This window comes from Podarcis erhardii (assembly GCF_964252035.2).
Source record: "Podarcis erhardii genome assembly, chromosome: 11".
NCBI classification, from domain to species: domain Eukaryota; kingdom Metazoa; phylum Chordata; class Lepidosauria; order Squamata; family Lacertidae; genus Podarcis; species Podarcis erhardii.
The window spans coordinates 20,422,172-20,440,095 of record NC_138501.1 but is presented as its reverse complement, the minus strand read 5'-3'; the positions used below and the strand labels follow the sequence as shown (position 1 = coordinate 20,440,095).

The window sequence follows — 17,924 nt, the reverse complement described above, 5'->3', positions numbered from 1 at the left end:
CCAACCTAGCAGTTCGAAAGCACGTCAAAGCGCAAGTAGATAAATAGGTACCGCTCCGGCGGGAAGGTAAACGGCGTTTCTGTGCGCTGCTCTGGTTCACCAGAAGCGGCTTAGTCATGCTGGCCACATGACCCGGAAGCTGTATGCCGGCTCCCTCGGCCAATAAAGCGAGATGAGCGCCGCAACCCCAGAGTTGGCCGCGACTGGACCTAATGGTCAGGGGTCCCTTTACCCTTACATTTACTAACTTGGATAGCTTTAAAGGGGGATTAGACAAACGTGTGGAGGATAAAATTATCTATTGTTAGTAGTCATGAAGACTATATTTTACCCCCAGTATCAGAGGCAGTATGAATCCCAGTTGCTGGTGATCATGAGTGGGACAGTGCTACTGCATTCACACTGTGGACTGCCCCTGGGCATCTGTTTGCCACTGTGAGAACAGAATGCATATTTACTCATAAACAGGCATCATTCAGTGTTGCTTAGTGACAGTGGGGCAGGTACCATCCAGTGGGGCTTACTCCCTTGGTAGTGTGTTTAGGATTACAAACTAGAGAAACACCTAGGAACAGGCAAGGGAAGAAGCATGGATTCTAGCACTTGCCTCCCATTTCTATAATGGGTCATTTGTTATAATTGCCATTGTTCACACTAGTGGTAGGACATCCAGCAGGAAATATCAGCCCTGGACAGCAGGACAGAAAGCAAAACTTCTGAGCTGCAAAAATAAATGCAGGTATTGATGTGCAGTAATAATAATAATAATAATAATAATAATAATAAATTACTTATACCCGGCCCATCTGGTCGGGCCTCCCCAGCCACTCTGGGCAGCTCCCAACAGAATATTAATTTTAAAAAGTGACAATATCAAACATTAAAAACTTCCCTAAACAGGGCTGCCTTCAGATGTCTTCTATTTTTAAAAAAATAATATTTATTAAAGTTTCAACAATTACATGAAGAAAAAATGAACAAACCACGTTAAACAAAAACCAAACAACACACCACAATATAAAAAGAAGGAAAAAAGACAGAAAAATAAAACCCATTAAACAAAAACAAAATTAGAAAAAAAACCACATCATATCTCCTTTCTATTCTTTCATTAGCTTGTTTCCTTGACCTCCTCACACCTCCCTTTTTTTGTATTCTAGATCAATTATCCATTTCAGCAAATTCTTTCCCTCTTTTCAAAATTTTAATCCTATAATTTATCTTAATATAATATAATATAACTTTACTTTTCCTCCTTTCACCAATTAACAATCAGTTATTCCCAACTCCTTTATATCAATCCTATTAAAATCATATAAGATCATTCCAACATCCTTCTAACCATTATTAATTTTACAATGTTTCTGCTAAAAATTTGTGTTACTTTATTTAACCTTATCTTGCCATAAAACACCTTGCGACTTAAAACTTAGTGCTTATTTATACATAATTCCTTATATCATTTCTACTAAAGCCAAACAATTTCATTCCAACATTTCCCCCAATATTCATTAATTTTACACTAATTCCCCAAATTAAAAATTTTTTTTATAGATTTTCCAATTTTCATCCAACGTCCCTTTTTCCTGGTGTCGGGTTATGTCAGTCCTTACTGTCCATTCCATCTTAGTCCATTAAGCTGGTAGTCTTATGTCCGAGGCTCTTAAATCTCTTCCATACCCCTTCTGCAGATCTTCTTCTTCTTGTTTATACTCATTGAGGAGTAGGTCTCTGGGAGATTTCAACCCATAATTATGTCCATCTCCCCTCATCATACCAACCCATTCCCCACAGTCCCACTCCCCACAATCATCAATGTCATCCAAAAAATATTTAACAGCATATTTCAAAGACCCTCCAAATTTAAGAGCCTCCTCAGCTCCAGACTCCTTTTGGCCCTTTCCAAATTCAATCTTCCAAAACAACGACTTATGCTCTTGCAGGGCCTCGGGTCTCTCCATTTGTATTGCTTGAGGTACAATCACTACCTCCTCCATTGTCATCTGCCCTTGCATTTGCACAGTCAGACCAATTTCCTGAGTTGGTCCCTGTATAATTTCTTAATCAACATTCCCTGTTTGTTCACAATCTCTGACTACAACAGTCATCAAATCCAACTTCTCATTCATCAAATCCATCTTCTTATGCAGCTGCTCCAGCAAAGCACTCGTCTTGCAAAAAGCAAGCACCAGAGCTTCCTTCACACACATTTTTATTCAAGGTCACAGTCTGTTTCCACGATCTTAATCTTGCAGCTCTGAAATCCTCAAGTAAACTGCAGCAACAATTTGACAAGCTCCCTCTAGAGGAGACAATTTCTGTTTGTAACCGTCCAACAAAAGAAAGTTACTTTCAATTTTCAAATATTTTGTTTCTTTAGAATGCAAAAGGCAACACTGAAGTCAATTTGTTTCTCTTTTTCGGCTATCTGTCAAAATGTTCCATTCACAGTCAATGGACGACTCAGACAATTTCTGTCTCTGACCCCCGTTCCAGGTTTGAGACTGTGGAAACTTATTTTTCTTTACTCCCTCTCCTTCAGGCTTAAATGGTCAAGTTGGGGATTTTGGTGGTTATAAATGAAAGAAATTTTGACCTTTGCAAAACAATTTTCCAGGCTATTAGCTTACAAGATTTTTGCTTCAGTCTACTTACAAAAAGCGGAAGGCGGACTTCCTGTTTTGAGCCTTCCCGCTTCGATGCCAAATTAGGGTATTTCTTGATCCAATTTTCCGTTTCTACTCACGGGTACTTGTTTAGAGTCCAATTGTCAACAGGAAAAAGTCAGCGCTCTCCGGCAATGGCTATGCGGCTTCCCTCCGTGAAAGTAGCAGTCGGTTCGCAGCACCACGCCGCTCAACCTACTTCGCTCCAGAGCCCCAAAATGGGGTTCCCCGCGGATAGGGGAGGCGCTCCTGGTGCTCTGCCGAACCCCACGTTCCCAGGCTTCCTCCACCTGGGATTTCGCCGCAGCAGGAAAACCCAGTTTCCATGGAGCCCGTTCCTCCGGTCGGAGGAACTCCGCCATTCGCCGATGGCGCTAACCCGGAAGTCCCCCAGATGTCTTCTAAAAGTCAGCTAGTTGTGTATTTCCTCAACATCTGGTAGGAGGGCGTTCCACAGGGCGGGCGCCACTACCAAGAAGGCCCTCTGCCTGGTTCCCTATAATCTTACTTCTCACAGTGAGGGAACCGCCAAAAGGCCCTCGGCACTGGACCTTTGACGGAAACTATCCCAAGTGAATATGCATACAGAGTAAGAAAGGTCTAAGGCTTGGTCCAATTCTGAAGATGGGAAAATAATATCTATTTAAAGAGACAATTAGAATGCAATCCCAACCCCGCCAGGGCAGCAGAGGAGCTTCCTTCATTCCACTGCTTGTTCTGGACGGGGGCGGGGGGAGCAGGACAGAAGGGAAAAAATTATATTTTTACAGTTTAGGCAGGCGCATTAAGGACTTCTGCAGTAGAGGAGCTCCCAACCAGTGGAGAGCAGCCAAGCCAGGCAGAGTTGGACAGAGGGACAGCTCCTCATCCATACCGACCTCCATGAGATCAGGAGTTTGGATTGCTCTGTCCATCAGAGAGTCAGAAGGAGAAACTAGAGAAGAAGTCAAGGAAACCTAAAGAGCAGAAAACAATTCTGAATGCCAGTGACGGGAAGAAGACATTTAAACTGCAGTGACAACTGATAAAGCTGGTGAATAATGAATACCTTGTTGTGATGAAATAGAGCCATATGTTTTAACAGCTGATTTATACCTGTTCTTTTTTTATTACTCTTGGCATCCTGTCTCTGGTTTATAAATTGCCTCGGAACGAAATAAATAAAAAGGATTTGAGAATAAATGTGATGTATGAAACAATTACCATAATACATCAAACAAAAAGGCTATTAGAAGACTGTGTTAATGTCTGCCAATAAGCAGTCTTCCATGAATTTTTTAAGAACACATTTAAATCATAATTAGCTCAGCTGATATGTAGATAGATATAGGTATAGATAATTTCACAAATTTTAGTTTGTTACAGAAACAGCCAATTTGAGAAAATGAAACTTATAATTACATAAAGCTCTATAATCTGATCAAATTCAGCCTTATCAAGGTAATAGTATATTTTTTCTAAACAGCTTCCCACCACATTTTTTATCTTAGGTAAGTGAATTCCTACTGATATTAGCTAAAATAATAGTCTTTCCAACTTAATGCTTTGGTTAAAGTGCTCCTTCAGCCTATAACAGCTACTGGATATGTCCAAAGACATTCATTCTGCCATTTTTTTTAATCCCACAATCGATAAGGATCCCGCAATCGACCAGGATCAACCAGGGATCTACCTGTCAATCACGGTCAACCAGTTGAACATGTCTGCCCTACACAAATACCCCAGCCCATGGCCCTTCCTTGCTGTACAATAAAGTACCGAAGGGCTCCCGATCACAAAACCAATTTTTATAGACCACATCCATCAACATTATGTACTGCACAGGCCACTACTGCAAAAGAAAGTTCCAGAGGGATGGTGCTGCAAAGCTAATGGCCCTGTTCCAGGTAACCATGGAGCAGACCTCAGGACCATGTGGTACTTACTAGAAGGGCATCCCTAGTCATTGTATAGACAAGGCAGCTACATCAGGGGTAATCTAGCAGTCCTTCAGGTAATTTGGTTCCAAGTTGTTTAGGAGTTTATATACTAACAGTAAAGCCACAAACCTGGGTCAATACAGTAGCATAAAGCTAGTTACTAAGAACAAGGCAGGATCAAACTGTGGTTTCTAATAATGCTCAAGCAGACCAATTCACAACATGGTTTTCTGTTATGTCTGAACTGGGCCAATTTGTGTTCTCCATCAATATATCTTATCTCTGGTGTGTCTTTTTATAGTAAGATAGTTGAAACATCCCACAAACAGTAAATAGATGAAACTGCAGAATGGTGTTGTTTCTCATATTTTTCAATTTCTTATGCAGATTATAGCTCACACACAACTCTTGAACTACTTGAACTATCATGTTTTCACAGTTAAGGGCACTTAACAACAACAACAAAGCTTGTTTCATCATTTTATTCTGCAGCATGTTCAAATGCAGTACAGAACTCAAACAGAATAGTGCTTTGAGCTCTGGCGGTTATGACATTGTGTTAAGACAGAGCTGCTCCAACAAGTCTGGTGAATAATCTAGGTGTTAAGATATTCAAGGACTAAATTTTTACCAAATCTAATCTACCATCCATCTTCACCCATTGCAAGCATAAGCAAATGGGAATGAAAAGCTCTACATAATGAAAGAGCAGATTACTTTGAGTTTCTGAAAATATCAGTCTGATTTCTTTGCAATGTGAGGATGATGAATCACCATTCTGCCTATGTTAATTCCAAATACATCTAAATTTTTATTCCTTATAAAATGCTTCAGTAGAGTGGCAATTTACAATTTTTAATCAGGTCTGAGGTTCCCATCAGCTAAATCTTTGCACTTCTGACAAAAGCATAATGAATGAACAATCGTAGCATTGTTTCACATGCAAACCTCATTCAGTTCTGTCTTCTTGCCCCTGCGAAAATCTTGTGTATTTCTCCTTGATTATAAGAACTTCAATGGAATCTGAATAACATAAATGTATATTTTATTCATGCAGGCATGCTGTTTCTGATTATCATCCTAATTCAGAAAATCATTAATAATTTCAATACCACTCTCAGGAATAGAGCACTGCCTTTCTTTTCTGGCTGTTTTCCCACTAAAAATCATCCCCCAATTTTATTCCCCCATATTGAGAGGGACCCATATCTTATTCCCTCCAGAAGAAAATGCATATGGGAGAGAGAGAATTTTAAGTGAAAAATAGTGAAGACCTTTTTTTGTATTCCTATAGTTACACAGTTCTCATATTCTTGTAGTTGTAATCCTTTCCCATATTATTCTTCCCCCCTACAAGTTTGTCCACAGAGCACCCTGAGGGAAAGAGATAAGAGGAAGAGGAAGACATGGCAAGAGGGAAACAGTGAGAAGACATAGTGTATCAATAAAGAGAGTTGTTTGTGTCCAAGCCATCCCAACATCTAATGGTGCAGGTCGGGGGCCCGGCAGCCATTGGGGTTGGGTATCAATGGTGCCACAACCACTGTCCTGAAATTTGTACATTTTACACAGGGCACAGTTATTCATTTTTCTGTATCTTGCACTGGCACTGATTTGCAACGAAAGCTGGGTAAAAATAGTTCAAATTAATTTGAAAGATAGAAAGAAAATCATGAAGACTTCTACTGCTTCCCCACTTTGTAAGAAAGATGGGGAAGGGGATGTCAGGAGATCAGCCAGGCAGGCATCAGGGAAAGGAACGGACAGACAGTATGTAGGGCTCGTGGACGGCATCTTGCTCAAGGACCTCACAAACTTAGCAAAACAGGATCTTCATTGCCAGAGACAAGATGCAACCCCATCTCCTCCTTTGTTGTTGTTTAGTCGTGTCCGACTCTTTCCTGCTTGGCAGGGGGTTGGACTCGATGGCCCTTGTGGTCTCTTCCAACTCTATGATTCTATGATTCTATGATTCTTCATGACCCCATGGACCTGCTCCTTCACTAAAATGTACAGCTTATCCATTAAAACCAAGGGTGGGGGGTGAGAGAGAATATGCAACCTCTTATGTCTCATCTGACCATGCAACTCAAAGCCCCCCCTCCAAGTCCCTTATACACTGGCAGATTACAAACTTATCTGACAGCTGTAGTAGATTGTTGTCTCAAATTTGCCACAATGCTCCAGATTGACAGTACATCAGGTGTACTGTGGGAAATATAAAACACTGGCACATAGGTCCAGGTGAGATATGAGAATGTGTAAGCTCTGCCAAGGTACTGGGAACACTAGCAACTAGGAATGCAATGATCAGTTAGTTTTGGTTCTCTAAGTTTTTTCAGTTCACCTATGGTGTTTGAAAAGTAACTATACACCTAATATAGGTATTGTCCATAGATGTACAGTCGTACCTTGGAAGTCGAACGGAATCCATTCCGGAAGTCCATTCAACTTCCAAAATGTTCAAAAACCAATGTGCGGCTTCTGATTGGCTGCAGAAAGCTCCTGCAGCCAATCGGAAGTCGTGGAAGCCCTGTTGGACGTTCAGCTTCCAAAAGAATGTTCAAAAACTGGAATACTCACTTCCAGGTTTTGTTCATTCGGGAGCCAATTTGTTCGGGAGCCAAGGTGTTCGAGATCCAAAGTACGACTGTATAATCACTTTTTGAAAACATTGTATAATCTTCATGAACTTTTTTAGCTTTTTCAGGTGAATTTCTAATAAACACATTTTTGCAAGCAATTTCTCTCAACAGAATGCAATTCTGTATGTTATTTTCAGTAATTTATGCAGTTTTAATTTATGCACAATCTTCTCTAACCCTGGTCGGAGAGCTGCATTGCAAACATGGGACAGGTGTGAATTTGGAAGGTTTCAAAATGAGCAAATTAGGTGGGCTTGCCCTTTAAATGTGAACTGAACTGGATCTCTCCCTTCCCCACAATTCCTACCAGCAAATCTCTGAGAATGCCCTCATGAGCCCATGGTAGCTCACTTGGCTGGGTCACAAGGTCCTTAATCAAAATGTTTGCTATGCAAAGTTCTTTGCAATGTCAAATGTCTTTCCAGTTGATAAGTCTGGATTTCTCCCACAAACACATACAAGCCCTAACTTGATACCTAGAGTGTGATCACTGCCTGCTGCAACAGCAAGTGTAACAGTAAAGTTAACTGCGGGGGGAACAGTACCCAGTGATCTGAGCACTGGAAATTATAGTATCTGCAATAAGAATGTACTGCAGAGAGGCATCTGGAGTGACGACATTATGAATAAGAACCATGTGTTTATTTATACATAAAACCATTTTGCAAGTCTTTCATCTAAACTCCCATGAGGAGGCAACTATTATTTCAATTTTATATATGCATAACTGAGCCTGAGAAATAATATTACATATGCACATAAGCAAATGCTGGCATGGATCAGTGCTCAAAGTGGGAGAAAAAAGGAAACAGAGGAGGACTTCCGGGTTAGCGCGAACGGCTAATGGCGGATTCCCTCCGAGCTCCGGAGGGAATCGGCTCCGCTGAAGACAGGTCTTGCCGTGCCGGCGACACGGGGACCCTCAGAAACCGCAGGCGCGGAAGCCTGCGGACTTGGTGACTCGGTGGGCACCTTAAGCGCCCTCCCCGACCCACGAAGAGCCTTTTTAAAGGCTACGGAGAGGGTACGGAGAGTGGCGTGGTGCTGAGAGTAGACCGCTACTTCAGTGGAGCGAAGCCGCGAGCCATGGCCGGAGAGCGCTGACTTTCTTCCCAAAATTCGGATTGGATAACAAAGGACCCGTGAGTAGTGGAATTTGGACTTTAAAAAATTTTTACCTTTTGAATTCGGCACGATCGGGGGATGTGTTAAAGGGAAGTCCGCACCCCCTCTACTTACAGACGATTTAAAGCAAGGAACGGAGAATTAAGGCGGAATGAATACTGTTTTGATGATCTAAAAGTTTTTCACAAATTTGATAGAAGAAGTTTTCGTGCTGGAGAGAAAAGGAGGAACTTTGGAACTTTGTGTGTAATCCCCCCCAAAACCCGGGAGTGTCCTGTTTGTGTGCCGGAGGAAAAAGTGAAAGGAGTTTGACAGCTGTCAAAGGAGCTGTCAAACGGGCGGACAAAGTAAAGAATTTTGTTATTTAACAACTCTCTGAATTAAAGGTGATACATTTGAGCTGAGGTGATTGGAAACAAAGTAGTGATAATAACAAAGTAACAGATTATTGGAAAAGGACTACTAAATAACTGAAAGCCCCCTAGGGGGAATTAGTGACATTACAATGGCTGCAGAGGGAAAATTACTGGCGGAGATAGAAAAAATGTTCTTTCTCGTGGGAATCCTGCAAGAGCAGAGTATGGCTTTGAGCAAAGTATTTATGACCTTGAATTCTAAAACAAACAACTCTGCTGAATGCACAAAGGAGACGTATGACAAAAACTCTGCAGCTGAGCAGGAAGAGATGCTCTTGGAATTGACAGAGAGGAAAGAAGGAGTGCAGACACTACAAGTGGAAAATATCAATCAGGAATCTACACTGTTAGAGTATGAGCAAGAAGACCTTTGGATTACAAACCTGCGAAAGATGAGAAAGAAGAAGAGGGAAGTCCCTGGAGTACTTGGAATATTAAAACTAAAAAGAATAAAGCAACATGATTGGGACTTTCCTCTTGAGTATGGAAAAGTAGATGATCCTTCGCAGCAACCACTTTTAAACATTCTGGATGAAAGAAAATATGACGTGACTCTGACTGAACTCCTTCGGGGTCTTAGGACCAACAAAGAGGACTACCAATATAGTTGGCAGAGAGGGACTGACAGAGAATCAGAGGCCTCGGACGTGAGGAATCCGGGCTAAGAACTATTTTTTGTTTGTTTTTTGGACATTTGTTTGGGAAGGGACAGAAACCGGGGCAGGGGGGGGAGAGAGAATAGAACTATAAAATGTTATGATTTGTTTATTTGGTCAATGTGACCTATAATTAATATAATAAAGGGAAAAATTTGTGGAAGGGAAGTTAGATCGACCTTAAAAAAAAAAGAAATTAATGATTATAAGAGAATTGGATAAGTTGAATATAGATAAACAAAAAGAATTAAATTTTTAAAAGCAATATGAATATGTTTAAGAGGTTAGGTAAGAACTTGCTGAATTAATTATTGGAACTGGGATGTAAGAGGAGGGGGTGGGGGGAAGTCAATGAAAGTGGGTAAAGAAAATTAGGGTATGAAATTGTATCTGTGTGTTTTTGTCTTTGTGTGTGTGTCTGTTGTTATAAAATGTAAAAACCCAATAAAAATTATAAAAAAAAGAAAAGAAAAAAAGGAAACAGAGTGGTTTTGCTTCATTTCAAGCAGAGTCAGGGCCAAGCTGCATGTGGTTTACCTTCAAATGCAGGATTTTTCGTACACCAATAGCCACCAATACTTGCCACCAAGTCTGGTGTGGGTGGACTTTGGTTTTGAAAGTAGGAGTCTGTAACCCCCTCCCCCCTCCCCGTGATCCCAATCCAGAATGCCCCCCAAATGCACTGAAGCTAATGGGAGCTTTTTTTCTCCATGCAAATAGCAGACACTGGGGGGGGGGTAGCAATCAAGACTGGGAATGCAGCAGAGACAAAAGGTTAGAGTCACGTATCCCCCTGCCAAACTAGAGTCCTGATCTGGATTGGGGTCTGTTAAGTTGTGGGTGAACATATCAGACGACACAGTGATTCTTCAACAGCTCTTGTTTATTCAGAGGCCAGAACAGAACTGAGCTGAAGGGCTCAGTCAGCCTGCTTATATAGAGCTCCGGTACAACGTTACTGTAGCAAGTTTCGAAAACTATCCAATCACTGAACGTCACTTTCAATCCTTCATTTGCATAACTATCTACAGTATCCCCCTGCTGGCCCAGGGTGAGAACTTCAGTACATAACAGGGTCCTGCTCTGGCTATGTGTGAAAGAAAAATCCTGCACTCAAGGGCAAATCACATGATTAATGTCACAAATAAAATCCACTGAAAAATAGTGAAATGTTTTAAAGTTTGTCTCAATAGAAAGGGTCTGGTATCTCATCCTTCTAGATCTGGATAAGTAACATTATATTTGTATCTATATGCAGATATATATGCACACACAGAGATATGCAGATAAATACACACACAGAGAGCGATGGGGACAAAGTCTGAATCCCAAAATTCCTCCTAAGAGAATCCTCCTTGTTCTGCATAGCCACTCCTTCTGTTGCTCTCACCCCTAGCACAAGCCCTTTCTTATCTCCTCTCACCTGGATTTAACACCCTGTTGAAATATAAAGCCGTACATAATGGCCAAGTCTATAAATGTACAGTGGGACCTCGGGTTACGTACTTAATTCGTTCCGGAGGTCCGTTCTTAACCTGAAACTGTTCTTAACCTGAAGCACCACTTTAGCTAATGGGGCCTCCCACTGCCGCTGCGCCACCGGAGCACGATTTCTGTTCTCATCCTGAAGCAAAGTTCTTAACCCAAGGTACTATTTATGGGTTAGTGGAGTCTGTAACCCGAAGTGTATGTAACCCGAGGTACCACTGTATATAAGTTAATTGCTCCTAGAAGTAAAATAACAACCATGTACGTAGCTCGAAATACCAAAATTAATAGCTCTCTGCTCTAGGAACTATGCAGAGAACAAGGTTTCGTAACAAATTAAAACACAAGCATGGCATTTTCACTTCTTGATTAAGGGGTAAGAGTAGATGGAAGCATATGCAGCATGCGTACAGATATCACAATACGTATCTGTATTTGCCCAACGAAAGACTCAATATGCTTGGCTGAGTGCTCCATCTACTGTCCATTTATAGTCTTTGCCTATCGCAAATTTTTGAGCAACTATAAGGAGTGGCTGGCCCCTCTGGAAATTATATATGGACAATGTCACTGGAAGGCATGCTAGGAAAGATGTCAACTCATGACCCCCAAGAAATGCAACAGTGGCTCTCATAACTTTTGTAATGGGGTGAGCTCAACAGATGCTACTTCTACTGTCTTGCAGTAATGAGAAAAGCTGCGCATCAGCTCCTAGTATAGGCAGAAGAAAACAGATTGCTTGTGTTGTAACTTGTTGTCTTAAAAATAGTAACAATTGTATTGGCCTTGTAATAAGCACGGTCAGATTTATTTTCCCATATATTGCAGGCCACCTAATGAGTTCACCTTGTAAGGGCACCTCAATCAGTTCATGGTAGAGATTAGATTTGAACCAAGAAATCCCTGATTTGTTGCTCAGTCTCTTAAGCCACTGTGCTACACCAGCTTCCCAAAAACTTTTTATGCTTAACTTTTCATAGTACAGAAACCATGACACAATAAGGCAGAAATAGTCCCTCTGTCCACTAATTTATAATTGAGGTGGGGGGTTTCAAATGACACAATTTTATCAGATAATGAAGCGAACTTGACACATAAGTGTTTCCAGATTCATGTTTCACAAACACAACCTCACATAACTGATCATAGGCTGCCCTCCCTAATGACAGTATTTGTATACATCAATCCAGTGGCTCTGGTAAGACAAGATGCAAGACAGAAGCTTTATGTGTTATGACCAAGCCATTACAGTGGTACCTCGGGTTACATACGCTTCAGGTTACATACGATTCAGGTTACAGACTCTGCTAACGCAGAAATACTGCTTCAAGTTAAGAACTTTGCTTCAGGATGAGAACAGAAATCGTGCTCCGGCGGCACAGCGGCAGCAGGAGGCCCCATTAGCTAAAGTGGTGCTTCAGGTTAAGAACAGTTTCAGGTTAAGTACAGACCTCCGGAACAAATTAAGTACTTAACCAGAGGTACCACTGTATACTGCAAAACGATTTTTTAAAGAAGATTGCATTTTTGTTTTAGCCCAACAGACTTGGACTAGCTCCGTTTAAGCAACTTTACCCACCCAAAAAAAATGAATTAGAAAAAACATTGAAAATGCCAGAAAGACATTTTCAGTAGAAATGAAGATGGAGAAAAGAGCAAATTATCTCTGCTTGAAAGCTGTGTTAGATTTGATTAGCTGGATGAATCAATTTTACTGAAAGAACCTATTTGACTCTAGGAACTATCCACCAAAAAGTCCACAAGTTACACTAAAACCAATGAGAGTTGCTTGGATAATAGGGCTTTTTCTTTTTCTTTTTTTGCAGGGGAACAAGATTCAGTGGAAACAAAACAAATTCCTTCCAGTAGCACCTTAAAGACCAACTATGTCAGTTCTTGGTATGAGCTTTCGTGTGCATGCACACTTCTTCAGATACACTGAAACAGCAGTGTGCATGCACACGAAAGCTCATACCAAGAACTGACTTAGTTGGTCTTTAAGGTGCTACTGGAAGGAATTTGTTTTGTTTTGACTATGGCAGACCAACACGGCTACCTATCTGTAACAAGATTCAGTGGGTCATTTGATACAAGAATCTTTTAAATCCATGCAAAATTGTAAACAACCAACAAACCAGAGGCGTAGCTAGGGAGTTGGGGGTGGGACACCCCACACTGCAGGGGTGGTGCTTACTGTGGGGCCTGGTAACTGGGAGTGACACGGTGGCTCAGGCCCCCACAGGCTCCCCACTGCCCAAAGCGGCAGTGTGGGGCTTGTGTCTGCCCGCCACCTCCCCTCAGCCGCGCTACACCTCGGGCACCCGAGGGGCTAGCTACGCCGCTGCAAGAAACATTTCCAAATGGATTACATTGCACAGTTCAAACCCATCAGGGAGAAAAGGAAAAATACTTTAAAGCTAGCGTAACATTACATACCTTTTGTCAGTTTTCTATAAACTGCTCAAAGGCTTTCTTAGAATAGCAACATATAAATTTCACTGAATAAAATAAAAACTAAATCTTGAAATGCCTTGCAGGATAAGGAATATTGGCCCCAAGGACTCAGAAATGGAGATTTGAGCCTCTGTCTTTCTCGGGTGTTACAAACCAGTGGCGTAGCGTGGTTTGTCAGCACCCGGGGCAAGGCAAGTAATTTGCGCCCCCTAACCCGTGGATTTGCGCCCCCTAACCCTAACCCCCAGGTGTTGCGCCCGGTGCGGCCGGCCCCCCCTGCATCCCCCACGCTACGCCACTGTTACAAACACAAAACCACATTCACATCTGACAATTATTAATTCGGGAATAATTGGCTACCTCTGCTTAATGCTTGAAAGGAAATGCGAGGAAAGGTATACACAGTCACATACATAATCAACACACATAAATGGGGGGCGGGGGGGCGGTTGCCTGTATATACCCTAGCCAATCCATCTATTGGAGTAGGACCAGCCCCATGACAGCGTTGAAGCCGATCTACCTGAGTCGCTTACAATAGCAGCAATAATCAATATACATTTTTATTTAATAAAAATAAAAAGGATTGGGTTCCAAAACAGTCTTTGGGGCTGAAAGTGGGCCCCAGATTAACATTACTCCCTAACCACACTCGCTTTTGCACTCAGGTCTTCCTTGTGGGTGTTTCATAGACATCTGGTTAGCCCCTGTGAACTATATTATTATTATTATTATTATCATCATCATCATCCCACAGTTTCCAGCACCCAGGATTCATGGCAGCCTACTGGTGAAAGATTACTGGGAAATGATATAGAATAAATTGAAAAAGATGTTTAAAATAACGCTTATAAGAAAAACCCAGAAGCTTCTTTTTGGAGAATTATAGGGACAGAACTATCCAAACTGTACGCTACTACAGCGGCAAGAATGATGTTACTTGCCCAAAAATGGAAAGAAGAAGTCCCAGCAAAAGAAGAATGGATACAAAAACTTATGGAATACGCAGAAATGGCAAAAAATAAGCAATCAAGATAACAAACTTTTTATAAAAGAATGGAAATGGTTTGTTGAATGTTTACAAACAAATTGTAAACAGGTAAGAACATTGGTGGGATTATAAGAGCATATATTTAAAGTAGATAAATAAATGCAGTGCTTTTTTCTGGAGGGATGCAGGGGCACACCTACCCCTAAACATTTTGTGAATCTTTGTACTTTTGTCCATTTACTGTATTTATTTTTCCCGATTTGAACTATAAAATGGCGATTTTCTTGAATCAAAATGAGAGTACCCCTAAACATTTTAAAAGGAAAAAAGCACTGAATGAATGAACAAATTAAGTCGATTTGGATATGCAGAAAATATTAAAAATAAATTTAAGGCACCACAGAAAGAGGGGGAGGGAAGTCAAGTTTTGAAATGCAAAAACGACTGTAAAATTATTGAAATGTATAAACCTGAAGATCATAAATAAAATATAAAAAGGAGAAAAAGCTAAAAACATAGGAAAGATAGTGATTAAAAAGTGATTAAACAGAAATAGAAAACACACACAAACACACACACACAAACATATATACAGTGCTTTTTTCTGGGGAAACACCCCTAAACATTTTGTGAATCCTTGTACTTTTATCCATTTACTGTACTTATTTCCCCCGATATGAACTATAAAATGGTGATTTTCTCGAGTCAAAATGGGAGTACCCCTAAACATTTTACACACATACAAACAGGAGAAAGGAGATGGGCCTTTAGCCTGATCCAGCTCTTATGTTCCCAGTTTTTCCTTTTGAAATTCGTCCCCAAATTCCATTACAGTAAAACCATTGCAGTTCCTACAGTTAAGTAACCCGAGCTGAAGGCGCAGCCAACCAACTCCCTCCCGGCTTCTCGAGACAATAAGGGGCCCCTTGAGAAGACTGAGAAACGCCCGTGTAATTCATAAGACTTCGGCTTCTCTCTGCTCCTCGCCTCCTGAAGCAGCCTTAACCCCGCGCTTACCCTGCTTGCTGGATGGAAGGACAAATGGGTGCCCAGCGCGCGCGCCCTGCCCGCCTCGGCCGCCGCCTTTCTCTCTCTCTCTCTCGGCGTTCAGGTGCTTCTACTGGCAGCTGTTGCTATGGACGCGGCCAGGCCCGGATTCCACCCAGTGGCCCCTAGGCTGGGCTGCAATAATGCCGTGGCTCCCGCCTCATCACCTTCCATGAGACCAAAGAAGGGGAAAGCAAAAGGCGCTGAATAATTGGGGGAGAAGCGGGTTGTTTTAAAAGCGCCTTCTTTATTCATTATAAAGCTAGCCATGTTAGTTTGTTTCAGCAAAAACAATAGTCTTGTGGCACCTAAAGTCTAGCAAATCTATTATTGTTTACTAAAGCTCGCATTAAAAACAAGCTAAACTAAACCAAAGCTTTTTGGTCCAAAATCCACAGATGAGTACAAACCAAAATGTAACAAGATAATGAGCACAACATTACAAATCCTCCAGAACACTTTTATCAGGCTAGACATTACACAAAACGTGTTACAGGAGGGAAGAAAGAGGTGTCTACAGAAATTAATGAAGAAACCCAATATTTTAGTTAGGGCAGAGGCAAGAGAAGGTTAAAGGACCACTGTGGTGCACTGTGGTGTTTTTCATCCCAGGACAAGGAGCACACTGCACCCCTTTTTAACAACCCTGGGAGGTGATTTAAGCTGATTCCCAATTATCACTCAGTGAAGCATCAAAATAATTCTGGGAATGGTAGTTTAAGAGTGCCGGGAATTGTAGCTCCCTGTGAGAAGTAGATGATGGCGAGGAATGGATGAAATTTAAAGACTTTTTAGCTAAATATGCTAAGATAACTTAGATAGAAATACTTGCAAGTACCAGATTGGCTAAGGATTTAAATATGTGACGTTATAGAATAATATGTTGAAAGTTAAATATGAAAAGGAAGGTGTAAATTTTATGAGAAATTAAGTTTTGGAAAACTGTTACAATGATATACACTGAAACTCAGCCAGGGGGATTCGAGGAAGTCACTAAACAATCTTAACAAAAGTGGAACTATTACAGTTAGGATTTTGTTTGTTTGTGTTTGTTATTTATTTGGAAAATCAATAAAAAAAATGGGGGGGGAGAAGTAGATTATGGCACCCAGGAGTCTGCATGTGCTTTAAATTTATGCTGTGCTTTAAATTTATGCAGTAAATTTCAGTAGCCACTGCACCACAGTGGTCCTTTAACATTCTCTTGCCTCTGCCCCAACTAAAATATTGGGTTTCTTCATTAATTTCTTTAGACACCTCTTTCTTCCCTCCTGTAACAAGTTTTGTGTACTGTCTAGCCTGATAAAAGTGTTCTGGAGGATTTGTAATGTTGTGCTTATTATCTTGTAACATTTTGGTTTGTACTCATCTGTGGATTTTGGACCAAAAAGCTTTGGTTTGGTTTGGTTTAGTTTAGCTTGTTTTTAGTGCGAGCTTTAGTAAACAATAATAGATTTGCTAGACGTTAGGTGGCACAAGACTATTGTTTTTGCTGAAACAAACTAACATGGCTAGCTTTCTGAACTTCTTTCTTCTTCTGAGCCTGGAAGATATCATAGTTAGCCATTCAGGGTGGAATCTACAACCAGAGGAAGATTATTTTCTACCACCTGAACAGTGACATAGCGTTTTTAAGGTTAACTGCCCTCCAACCAAAAACTACACAATTTGGCTTCAGTTGCTTTATTTTTAACTGTATTGTTTTTAACTGTATTGTTTTTAACACTTGATTGGAAGCCGCCCAGAGTGGCTGGGGAAACTCAGCCAGATGGGCGGGGTATAAATAATAAATTATTATTATTATTATTATTATAGTTGACTCTTTCACTGACACGCAAAGCAGCAGGGCTTAATGGTGTTGTTCACTCTACACCCAAAGCTCCATTTCTCATGCCAGCCATGGCAAAAAGTATGGGGCAGGAAGAATGCCTTTTCCCCATACAACTCATAGGCTGCTGTAGCAGTGTGGCATGGGTGTATCAGGCCTTCATGTCACACATCAGCAGGGGAAGATCAGGATCCAGCAAATCTTGTGCTGGTCCAGTTGTGCCCCCTCCTATGCTCCATTTTGAGTGTTACCACCAGACACCAGCTATTGAAGATTCAGGCAGAATGCATTTCTTCCCACAGCCCATAGTTTATTATGGAACTCAAACAGAACACAGTGATAGACACCAATCTGGCTGGATTTAAAAGAGGATTTGACAAATTTAAGGAGGATAAGGCTGCCAATAGCTACTAGCCATGACGGCTATCCTCTCATAACTGTCAAGTTTTCCCTTTTTTTAGGGACATTCCCTTATTCCGAATAGGATTCCTCAAAAGAAAAGGGAAAAGTTGACAGCTATGTATCCTCTCACTCGGTGGTTGGAGGCCTTAATGCTTCTGAAACCCAATTGCTGGAAACTGCAGGAAAAAAGAATATTCTGGTACTTGGGTCCAGCTTCTGGCATCGTTAGCCCCTTTGAGAAAAGGATGTTGCACTAGATACCCTATTGGTCTGATCCAGCAGCCTCT

General features: G+C 41.2%; 1 protein-coding gene and 1 long non-coding RNA gene across 6 annotated transcripts in view; one reads left to right on the top strand and one right to left on the bottom strand.

Annotated features, from left to right (window-relative positions):
• TMEM232 (transmembrane protein 232) overlaps window positions 1–15,510 on the bottom strand; it is a 149,855-nt gene extending 134,345 nt beyond the window's left edge. For 2 of the 5 annotated variants that reach the window (XM_081880441.1, XM_081880440.1), the window contains exon 1: window positions 15,378–15,510. The gene's annotated coding sequence lies outside the window, so the exon portion shown is untranslated. Of the gene's footprint in view, window positions 1–331; window positions 439–5,533; window positions 5,609–15,377 lie in introns of those variants that run through there. The other 3 variants (XM_081880439.1, XM_081880437.1, XM_081880438.1) reach the window with 3 other exon arrangements.
• On the top strand, window positions 535–3,848 carry LOC309352214. The gene is made up of 2 exons (XR_014161133.1): window positions 535–739; window positions 3,437–3,848. It is a non-coding gene; the product is annotated as an uncharacterized lncRNA (long non-coding RNA).
• Window positions 15,511–17,924: the final 2,414 nt, after the last annotated feature.